Consider the following 11,855-nt stretch of genomic DNA (forward strand, 5'->3'; position numbering starts at 1 on the left):
ATGTGAATATCTATAGAAATGAAAACACAATACAATATACAAGACTGTACATCACTTTGCAGCCTAACTGTCTGGGCTGCTGTTATATAAAAAATGAAGAGCTTTTGACTATTTAAATTCAAGATACCTTTAAACTGCATTATTCAGGTGTGAATGCATTCGATGGTCAGCCTTTAAACTTTTTCATCCTAGTCTCCTGTATAGCCTTACAAAGCTTCCAGCTGTAGAGTGTCTGATGCGTGGATCCATGTATTTGCTTTTCGGAGTGAATTCATGCACTTTCATGCCTCGTTTCTCCATCACAGACCCCTAGATTACAGACTCGCATGAATCCAGGCCTGACTGACAACCTGACAGGAAACGCACTAATACTACGCCAACACTACAGTTATGTTATGGTTGGAGCACAGTGCAGTGATGATGGTAATGACCCTCCTCCATTCACGTCTATGCTTTCTGCTCTAACACATCACTCATCGGAAGGACTAATCTAGCTGATGGTAAAGTATGAAGAATGTTACCGAATTAGGCCAGTGGTGTTTTTTTATTATTATTTATTTATTTTTATCCGAGATATCTAGAAAAGCATTAAATAGACCACCTCAGAGCAGAATGTGGATGTGCCAATAACTTGTATATAGAGCTCAACAGTATGCTCAAAATTACAGGAGATTGAACATGAATAAAACCATAGGGTTTGTGTCCAAAAGCAAGGGTAAAATACAAAAAGATTGCTTTATAAATGTCATAGACATGTCATATAGACACGTCATAGATATGACCTAGATATGTCATACAGCTACATCATAGATATATGGCACGTATATGGATATCATATATCACAAGTCACACTATGTCATAGACATACAGTAAACTTGTGACATATCTATGACATATATCTATGAAATAAACCTTTCTGAAAAATAATCTGCTGTTCATGACAAATGTTTGGCCTATGTTGTATGTTGTACAATAATTATATGTAAACTCAGTCTGGGAATATAATATAATGTAATATAATATAATGTAATATAATATAATGTAATGTAATGTAATGTAATGTAATCAGAGTGAACATCATGTGGTTCTGTAGTAATGTGTAGGGACGAGCACAAGCCTAATTATGAGATGTGTGAATAAACCTGAGACAATGTAAGGTCTGCAGAGATGAATAAGTTGCACCTGTAGTGATTAAAGCTCAGGGTTGGTGACGGGGAGGCTGGGGTTCAAGCTCCAGCACCATTGCAACTACCCTCTCTGTTCAAGGGGTGCTGTATCATAGCTGTGCTCCTCTCTGATATGTAAGAAAAGATATGTGGCATATTCTGAATACAGCCAAATCCCTGTGAAATACTGACCAGCTGCTGGACATATATATAACATATATATAGGCTATAGAGATGTTCGATCAGCGATGCAATAATCAGAACTACAGTATACTTGTAAGGCTGTCAAATCTAACATTAATCCCAGGCCTTGTCCTTGAACCACACCAGGAGCACTATACTGATGAAATATATATCTTTAAATGTTATAAATCTTTAAAGACAGAGTTTGGTCATAGTTAAGTTACAAACTGCAAAAAAAAAACAAATCATAAAGCATGTTTCTACAGCAGTGTGACATTTTTCCAAATGAAGCAGGCTCAGCTCTTTCCCTCAGGATAGCTGGGAAGAGGGGGAGGTGAAACATGACATGATATTATTGGTATTATTTCTCCTTGGCAGTCTCTAATGTCTCATCTTTGTTTTAACATTCACGTTGTAAATGTTTGTACTTTTTGTACTAATTTACTAAGATTGGAAATGCTTGTCTCTATTTTGAAGATATTTTATGAAATACTTTTACTTACAAATGTGGCATGACATATTTTCAATTGATATTTGTTAAATAAACCTTTTACAGTATATGTGCATATTACAATTGCCTTCTCTATTGCATATGATCAAAGGCTTATATAATGAAAATATGATATGAGATATGATCGGCTTAAATAGCTGTGACAGAACTGGCATTATACATGACTGTTAGAAGTTATCTTTAGATTTACTCACATAAATGTTTATTAAAGTCTACATATTTTGTCTTTGCCTCATCTTTAATGAGTAGCCTTTATTTTTTTAGAAATTACATTTTTGTTGTACCATATAATCAGTGATGGTAGGTAACAATGAAATCTAGTGAGAATCAATATCATGACAGAGAAACTATTACGGTTGAGTAACGCGTTATATAACAAGAAGACACTGATGATATAATAAGAATGATTTGGAGCAAAATCACACACACACACACACAAATACACACACACACACACACACACACACACACACACACACACACACACACACACACACACACACACACACACGCAAATTCTTCTCTTCTCTCTCTCTCTCTCCCTCTCTCTCTCTCTCTCTCTCTTTTAAAGGTGGATAGGCAGCTGCATTTATAATTTACATTTTCTGACTGTGTATTTTTGTGTGGTCCTTAATGAATAGACTAGTTTCCTCTGAAACCCAAGCAAAAGTTGTGACCATTCATTCAAACAAAAAAAAAATCACTAAACCTATAGTTCTGTCTAGTTCTTGTAATGTGATTAAACATTATTCGGCTTTTTCTCCAAAGGCATTTTTTAAAGAAAAGATGATGGAGTAAATGATCCACTGCATTCACATTCATTACCCTATAACTGTACTCCATGTGCTACTTGTCTTGTCCTGATTGCATGATACAGACATATCAGCAAAGCACAGTGAATATATTAGCTCAAATTGAGGGGGCTTTTCACACTGTGTAGTCTCCTGGCACAACTATCAACACATGAAACTGTTGCTTCTTCATACCATTTTGTTTAATGTATTCACCATTTGTATTGCTGTTAATTATTGCAGATGTCCTTCTTACAGTATATCCACACTGGTACACCTTCCTAGTAGGAAGGAAGTAGGAAGGTCTATCTTCCTACATCCCAGATGTTAATATACACAGGCAATGATACCATTCAACATACAACACACAATTACAAGAAGTGAAAAATAAGATAGGTAGGGTAAATTACACAGTGACACGAAACAACGTTCCTCCAGATTCCTCCACAGTGGTACATAAAACAACACAAAACCAAATAAGTCTATGCAGACCTAAACAGGACTATATATAGTGTACATGTGCAAGACAGTACCATAATTACTAAAAATGGGACAACAGACACAGTGAATCTGTACAGTATTTAGTTTACTGTGTTTTATCAGCAATTTTAGAAAGAACTGTGTGAAAATGGCAAAGGGAAATGGATGGCAGAATGGTGTTCAGTTGAGAACAACATCAGTTCATGAGCACCAGGTTCAATCTGTTACCTATGGCAGTGCATTAGTTATTAGGACAAATCTGTTGGTTTGATGGAGAGCTTTCTTACACACTCCATTCCCCTTACTGGTGCTGGAGAAAGATTACCAAAGCATGACGAGTGGCATGGCCGTGATGCTATGGCTGACTCATAGCTTCCAGAGCTTTTATTGGATAAAGATGAGCAGGAAAATTTAATGAAATAGGGCAGAAGGGCCAAACAAGATTTGGAAGACCAAGTGGTGCAAGATGTTTCCCCAAGATGAATATCCATGCCAAACACTGATTCAGTTACTCTTTGCAAACCTAATTTTTTTTAACAGTATATTTTGGACAACCAGGTTCAGAATGAGACACGTTATCAAATTTAACCTTTTGTTTATAGTGTGCTTGAGGTGCCAGACCCAGAAGCGTATGAGGAGAGACATCTAGGATCAGGAAATCTAGGTCTCTAATTTCTAAATCTGCCCTTTGAGTAGGAATGTTAGTGACATGTGCACAACCTTCTGAAAAAACTTTTAAACAAATTTAAAAATTGAGGGTCCAATGACCCTAATGTGCAACCAGTTATAGCAATTTTCTTCATAGTTTACACCTTTTTGTTGAGTTTCTTATTGGGAAAAAATGAAAGCATTACATTACAGCAAATAATAAAACTATCTGGACCATACTGAGGGAAATGGCTGTAATTTTACAGGTGTTTTAATGGTAAAGAACTAACAGTCACTAACAGCCAACAGCATTCAACATGTGCAACGCTCCCAAGCTGAACTAAACATAACTGACAGAAACTTAGAGACGCTAAGCTTCACTCATGCACAAAATACTTATGAGCAAAGACTGTAATGTGAGCTAATCCACTGCTGCTGCTGGATTAAAAAATAACCACTACTGCTGAGCAAGTCCAGCCCTGGAACTAAAACATACACATTTCAAGAGAACGTTTAATTGAACCAACAAAAGGATTTGCATAAATATACATGATCAAAAAAACTATTTTCCTTGAAGTAATGAACTATAAATATTCAAACCAGAACATTTCCAAGACTACTTTTGGACTTTCTTTTTCTTGTTGTATTTATGATAGTTTATTGCTTAAGTTACAAAAGTACAAAAAAGCTCTAAAACACCCATAAATCACACATTCAAACAGTGAGCTTTCAGAGAACATTTGTAGTAATTTACTGGAAAATGTACTGCATCTGATAATTAGCTGCAAAGATGTAACTCACATTGTACAGTATATACAGTAAGTACCATTTCATTTCAACTAGAATGAGTTGAATCATGTAAATGTTCTCTGTATACATTCAAAAGGTTTTGTCATTAAGCAAACTGCTTAAACTAACTGGCTATTTCAACATGCTGTTAATAGAAGTGAATGTTATTTCCACAATAGCAAAAGAAATGGATAGATGAGTTATTGTTTTGTTGCATTAGCTAGCTCAGCTCTCGGGTTGCTGTTAGCTAGCTAGTTAGCTAAACGGAAGCTTGAAGGTCCTGTTAGTTCACTCTTGCATAAAAACCTTTTGAGTAAAAACTAGCTCTCAAATCCTCCGTGTACATTTTTACCAAAACAGTGAGTTTCAACTTCTATTTAAAGAAAGAAAAAATAGATGGAAAGTGCCTGAGCCCTTTACTGAGCTTTTGCTTTTCTGTTGAAAATATACAGTTCAATAAATTAAATATTGACAAAGTCAGTTAATTCATAAAATTGCCAATTCTGAGAATTTGTGACTGTAAATTACAATTGAAATATGTAATGTAAATTGCACAGTAAATGACAATATACATTTGGATTCAGCAAATTGTGCTCAATATTATCAATTTTTATTTTTATCTTTGCTTTAATAATTAAAAATGAGCTGATATGTTGTAAAAAAATATAGTCTTAGAAAATGTGAAAGTTGAAAAAATTATTAAATATTTTGATTTCTTCTCAAAAATAGAACTGAATTGTAAAATGAAAATTTTAGCTAATTAATTGCTGCCCATTTAATGACAAACCAAGATGTTATATATCATGTATCACAGAAATGTCCAGAAAAATTGTAATGTGTTATTAATATGTCACATTGCCCAACCATAATATGGAGCCTTATCCAGGGAACATCTAGGGACAATTCAGAATCATCAATTCATATACCAGAATATGAAAGTAAACCAGAGAAACCAGAGTAAACCAAAATGCAAACTCCACACAATATTATTATTATGCAATATTAGGTTTCATTCATTCATTCATTCATTCATTTTCTACAGCTTATCCAAACTTCTCGGGTCACGGAGTAATCGGGCATCAAGGCAGGATACACCCTGAATGGAGTGCCAACCCATCGCAGGGCACACACACACTCTCATTCACTCACACACTCACACACTACGGACAATTTTCCAGAGGTGCTAATCAACCTACCATGCATGTCTTTGGACCGGGGGAGGAAACCGGAGTACCCGGAGGAAACCCCCGAGGCACAGGGAGAACATGCAAACTCCACACACACAAGGCGGAGGCGGAAATCGAACCCCCAACCCTGAAGGTGTGAGGCGAATGTGCTAACCACTAAGCCACCGTGCCCCCCTCTATTAGGTTTCAGTTTATGCTATATGTAATAGTAAGAGTGCAGTAATATTCAGATACTAAAACTTCAGAAACACTCAGTAATTATTGACCACCTGCATGAACAGGTCATCATGAGTGCAGGCTGTAACTGTTACACAGAAATCACACACTCTGAGCATGTGTGATGCTAAACTGATGCATAATCTGCTTCGTTTTCAATATCGTCACCTCAGCGGCTGGAGTTGGTAAGGAGTTGGTATTTATTACAGAAATGCACTACAAATATCTAAATTAACTTAGGTCCTGAGCAAGTTCTAATTAAATAGTGTCTTTGTGAGGAATTTATTTGTACCCTAAACACAGCACCTCGATGGAATCCTCTTCACCATCATACTGTGGTCTGCACCCTCTTGACATTTACAAACCTCCACCACCAGCAGCACCACCACAAGCACCCCTTTTGTGCATATTATTCAGTGAGCTTGCAATTTTAATCACAAAATAAACACACCACAGTCAGTGGCCGGAAACAAATCACTGACCAACCAAGCCTGTCTGTCCCTGCTGTTATTCTAAAGCATCCTTCATTTGTACTGATGCACCACCATAGTTCATAATGAATCTGCCTACTTGCTTACTTAAAAACGCCTTGTCTCTGCTCTTTCTAACAGTCCCACACTCCTGGTGGATTTCCCCCCTCATTAATATGTGTTTGTTGGCTTATCTAAGGGTCACCCTGATCGATCTTTAAGAGTCTGGTGTACTTAAAGTGCTGGGTTCAATATGCAACATTTTTTTTTTGCATAGTTCAGTCTTTGTTGAAATATTCATAAAATGATTGCATGTATTAAAATGCTAGAATTCATACATGTCCATGTAGATATGGGCTTTTGAAAAACATTTCATTTGTAACATTAGTAGAAAAATGTCATTACAAGACAAAAAAAGCTTAAACACCATCAACCCTGAAGCATTTTAAACTATTACATTATAATATCATCCTCTTTTCATCTCTCTCTCTCTCTCTCTCTCTCTCTCTCTCTCTCTCTCTCTCTCTTCTGATTGGTTGCTGGCTCTTGCCTGGCACAGTGTAGTCAGATAGTGTATTTCATTCCAGCATGTCAAGACATGAAGACTTTCACTGTTTATGAGACAGTGTACAACAAGAATAGAAATTTCCAACCAACTCCAAACCAATAGATTTGAAATAGTTCAGACTGTGGTTTACTATTAGGTTGCATAATTGTCAGGATTAATAACAAAAGCTAAGGAGCGTCATAATAAAAACGCCTTGTCTCTGCTTACAACAATTTTCCACACTGTACCAAATAGATCATTTCTCACTGCAAGTCAGCTGTAGTTTTGCTCCTATGTGATATTAATATCCAAATTGGAGACAGAAGTCCTGCCACAGAAATCTAGTTATTCAATCATGTCCTTCCACAGTGCCCGGCTAACATGACACCAGAACGTCATCATGTGAGGTGAAATGCTTACAACTCAAAGTCACCCAGACAGACTAACAATAATAGTAAGTTATTAGTAACATTCTCATGACTGATATTATTAAGATGTTATCGATGCTATTCCTTTGCCTTATTGCACTTGAACACTAAAACTGCAGACTACAGCTACAAACCAAGATGCATGGGCCAATGACATGCCTAAGTGCATGCAAGGAAACAGTATTTACTTCCCATGAAAGGCAACAGTGCTTCTCTTCGGTCGATATTGACTGCCAGCCAGCCATGATGACACTCTATTTCTCTCCTTAACGCTTTGTAATCATGCAGGTTTAACTACAAGCACTCGGGACAACCTGCAGAAGCACCAAATCAGAGAAGAATCCATCTAAATGTATGTAATATAGCGGCTGTAACATCCTCGGCCTTGCCGGTGATGATCTTTCTCTTAATTGATCCGTTCAGCTCGCGCTCGCGCTACTGTTACAGCATCCTGCACTGACAATGTTTTCACGCAGTCACTTTGGACAATAACGACACATATCCGAGGTCAGAAACACGGGTTTCTTGTGCATTCTGTCATGTGTGCAGTTTTATGGATGAAGCTCTGTGAGAGGATGAGGATGGTTTCTGGGTTACAGTGTAATTTCCGCACAAAACATCACGTCACGAGACGAGACGTCTGTCGCTAGGCAGAAACTACAATACACACATTTCTCTTACCTGCAGCCTTTCGACAGACTTCTCACATTTCTTGTGCTCCTGCGCTGTGATTGACCGGGAATGATGCACCGTTACGTTTTCGCCAGCGCCATATTCCCGCTCTCCGGTCCGGTCCTGATGCGAAGACGCTGAAGCTCACATCCGGGCTGTTGCTACGCAGCGCGAGCGCACGGGGAAAGCAGAGCACCTGAGCGCTAGGCACGCCGGGATAAACGGCAAATCACGGCTCGTCACGACAACACGCGAGATCCAGCCTATAGCGACTGGAAGGGATTTGGCTGCCTCACTTCTGCTAAGTCACGGTCACGGCCGGAACTAACGCGCGAGACACTGACAGCCGTAACCACGGCATCATGGATGGGCAGGTGTGGCTCTGTGACTAGGACACGCCCCTCGGTCGTTAAAGCCACGCCCAGAACCACCGTACACTATCGTAGCCTATAGATTCAGACTCAGAATCAGGTTATTGACCGAGTGTGTTTACACACACAAGGGATTTGGTTCCAGCTGTTTGTGGCTCTCAAAAGTACAGACGTAAATAACACTATACTATACATTTAGCTTGGACAAGACAATGCAAGACATTACAGAATATATAAGACAATACAGACATAAATAGCTCTATTCTATACGAGACAATACAGCCTATACAAGATAATACAGACATAAATGACACTACTATACAAGACAATACAATACAGACTATACAAGACAATACAGACATAAATAACACTATAATATACAAGACAATACAATACAGACTATACAAGATAATACAGACTATACAAAAGACAAGACAATACAAACGATAAGATACAATATCGACTATACAATACAATACAAATATAAATATCACTATACTATACAATACTAGACAATACAGATTATACAAGACAATACAGATTATACAAGACAAAACAGACTGTACAAGACAATACAGACATAAATAACAGTATACTATACAAGACAAGACAATAAAAACTATACAAGACAAGACAATACAGATGATGAGATACAATATAGACTATACAAGATAATACAAACTATACAAGACAATACAGACTATACAAGACAATACAAACAATGTGATACAATATAGACAGTATGAGTATTACATATGATACAGAATCTGTCATCACATAATCTGTATGATCTGTCATACAGAATATACTGTATGACAGATCAGTTATGTACATAAATTGTGAGAGTGCATGCAAGTGCAAATAATTTTTGTTGTATTGTCTAAAATGTATTGTGCAATATTATGCTTTTTGCACAACATACAGCAGCAGTAGTGTGTAATGTATACTGATGATGTGATAACTGACAGTTCTTATAATGCAGTACTTAGAGATGAAGCAGGGAATGTAATTATGGTCAGTTGTTAATCAGGGTGATTTGGGGCCTGGGGAAAGGAACTGTTCCTGTGTCTGGAAAACAAAGCTCAGGAAATAGGTGTTCAGGGTGAGAAGGGACAGTAGTGATTTTTCCTGCTTGCTTTCTGCTAGTATGTCAATGAATAGTATATGAATAGTATTCTATATATCTACTAAGAATAGTAGTCTTTTCTATTGTACTCTATTCTTGCAATTATTGTATGCATAATGTAGCAAATACTTCAACATAGTATATGAAGTTTGAAATATAGTTATACAATAGTATAACTCTTAATAATAATAATTCAGGCTGGTCTATACTGTGAGTAGCTAGTAATAGCTCATATGTACTATTTAGTACGGTAGCATGTACAATTAGCCTAATTACCAGCAGACTGACGGATAATGAGTACAACAAATAAGTAGCTAAGACAACTGCTTAATCCAAAAAATATTTTAAGACACTTCGTTTTTACATGGATGAAGTGAATGTAACCACTGTGGGGCAGTACACACAAATCTGTCAAAAGCAGATCTTAGTTGTGATCCTAAACCTTAAGAATACCTGCTCGTTTCTAAGAACTGGGCAGATGGGTAATAACATTTATAAATAGCCTATGTATGTAAAGTAAAAGAAAACAACAATTTTTATTATAGTAATGTGTCCTTCAAGAGAATATATGTGCATGATTAAAATAAATAACATACATATGAATATACCAACTCTGCAGATCAACACAATTTGTGTTAGTTAAGTCACAGCACAAAGCAGAATGAAACTCATCATTAGTGTCCTATGCACACTATTTTCACGTATATAAAGTGACAATAAGAAAAGCAGTGTAACATGGATGGACCTCTTTTTGAAATGAAGCAGCACTTCAAATTTACACTTTTTTCTTTCTACAGAAAGAGTGTGTTTTTTTTAGCATAAGACTAATGCAGAAGCTTTGTAGTTGACAGCCTAGTTGACAACCCCCACAATCCTCTCCAGCCTATCATCCTCCTTCTGTGCCTGACAGGCTCCCTTCCAATGCTGCTCTGTAAGGAGCTTAAATTGGCTAGACATGTTTTACTACTTAAACATCATTAAAAAAAAAGTGTCCAAGTGTTAAATATCTAAGTGTCTAAGTGTTAAATATCTCTCTTATTTCATTCTTTACAATGTCATACACACATGGCTATAAGAAGATATTCAAGCTTTATATATATATATATTTACACTTTATGTTGTAATATTTCAGGAATTACTCAAAAATAGGTCATGAACATTTGACAGGTTTAAAAAGGCTTCAGTCATACTTTTCACTTAGAGGTGTTTTGTGAGATTTTCTTCACTATAATGTAGATCTATTTTTTTCTCTGCAGGATAATTCCCACAGTGGCCGATTACTTAATATAGATATTTAGTGCATGTATTTTAAGTGTCAATGTACAGCCTAGATTATTGTACAGCCTTAAGATTATTGTCTCAAAGGAATACCGTACCAATTTTACCAGTATATCAACTTAATTCCCATCATAAATTCCAAATTAAATTCCAAACACCAATGTTTTTCCACCAAAGTAACAAGTAATTTCGCTTTACTAAGTTTTTCCTAAGCTATTCTGGTATCTATGTGCCTATTGTTTTACTGTGAGCTACATCAGTATATACTAAAACATAGTTTGGAACCTTATTAAAAGACAAATGACAGATTTAAAGTTAAATTTGTGAACCTGAGAAAAACATGTTTCACGTAAACATTTATTATGTGGGTTTATTGCTCATTACTAGACAATGTACTAGAAATTGTACTGTCTATACACTGTTGATGTATCAGATAGATATTAGGGTTAAAAACATTTTACAAGTATTCATTATTGTTTATTTGTTTGTAAATATCCATGCATTACTTATGCTTTTACATTTTCCAAAATTGTTATAAATGCTGTCTGAAGTTGAAATATAAGAAAGAAGCATTCAATAAAATACTACTACTACTACTACTACTACTACTACTACTACTAATAATAATAATAATAATAATAATAATAATAATAATAAATATAGCTGCAAGCAACGATGGCGGGCCCTCGCACGTTGTTTTATCGCTGTACGGTGCCTCTCAGAAAACAATGCACGGTGTGCAAGTGCATCAAGTGGGTAAATATCAGTGGACTATTTGACGTTGTTACTGAACAATTTGGGGACTGTGGGTAAATGAAACCCCACATTTTAGACAAACGGGGGCGCTACTGAGCCACTTAAGAGACGCACCTTTGTCTGACATTTTTGTCCACATTTAACAGCCGACAAATGTGATGTATGTTTAAAATTTCAAGTTAATCTAAGCACGCCAAAAGCCTTTAATATGCTTGAGATAAAAGTACAATTTGACA

At 36.4% G+C, this 11,855-nt stretch overlaps 1 protein-coding gene across 3 annotated transcripts in view; it reads right to left on the minus strand.

Moving 5' to 3' along the window:
- pak5 (p21 protein (Cdc42/Rac)-activated kinase 5) overlaps nt 1-8,459 on the minus strand; it is a 49,966-nt gene extending 41,507 nt beyond the window's left edge. For all 3 annotated transcript variants that reach the window (XM_047801886.1, XM_047801887.1, XM_047801883.1), the window contains exon 1: nt 8,098-8,459. The gene's annotated coding sequence lies outside the window, so the exon portion shown is untranslated. The remainder of the gene's footprint in view (nt 1-8,097) is intronic.
- Between the last annotated feature and the right edge of the window lie 3,396 nt (nt 8,460-11,855).

Source organism: Tachysurus fulvidraco, chromosome 16 (assembly GCF_022655615.1).
Source record: "Tachysurus fulvidraco isolate hzauxx_2018 chromosome 16, HZAU_PFXX_2.0, whole genome shotgun sequence".
Lineage (NCBI taxonomy): Eukaryota > Metazoa > Chordata > Actinopteri > Siluriformes > Bagridae > Tachysurus > Tachysurus fulvidraco.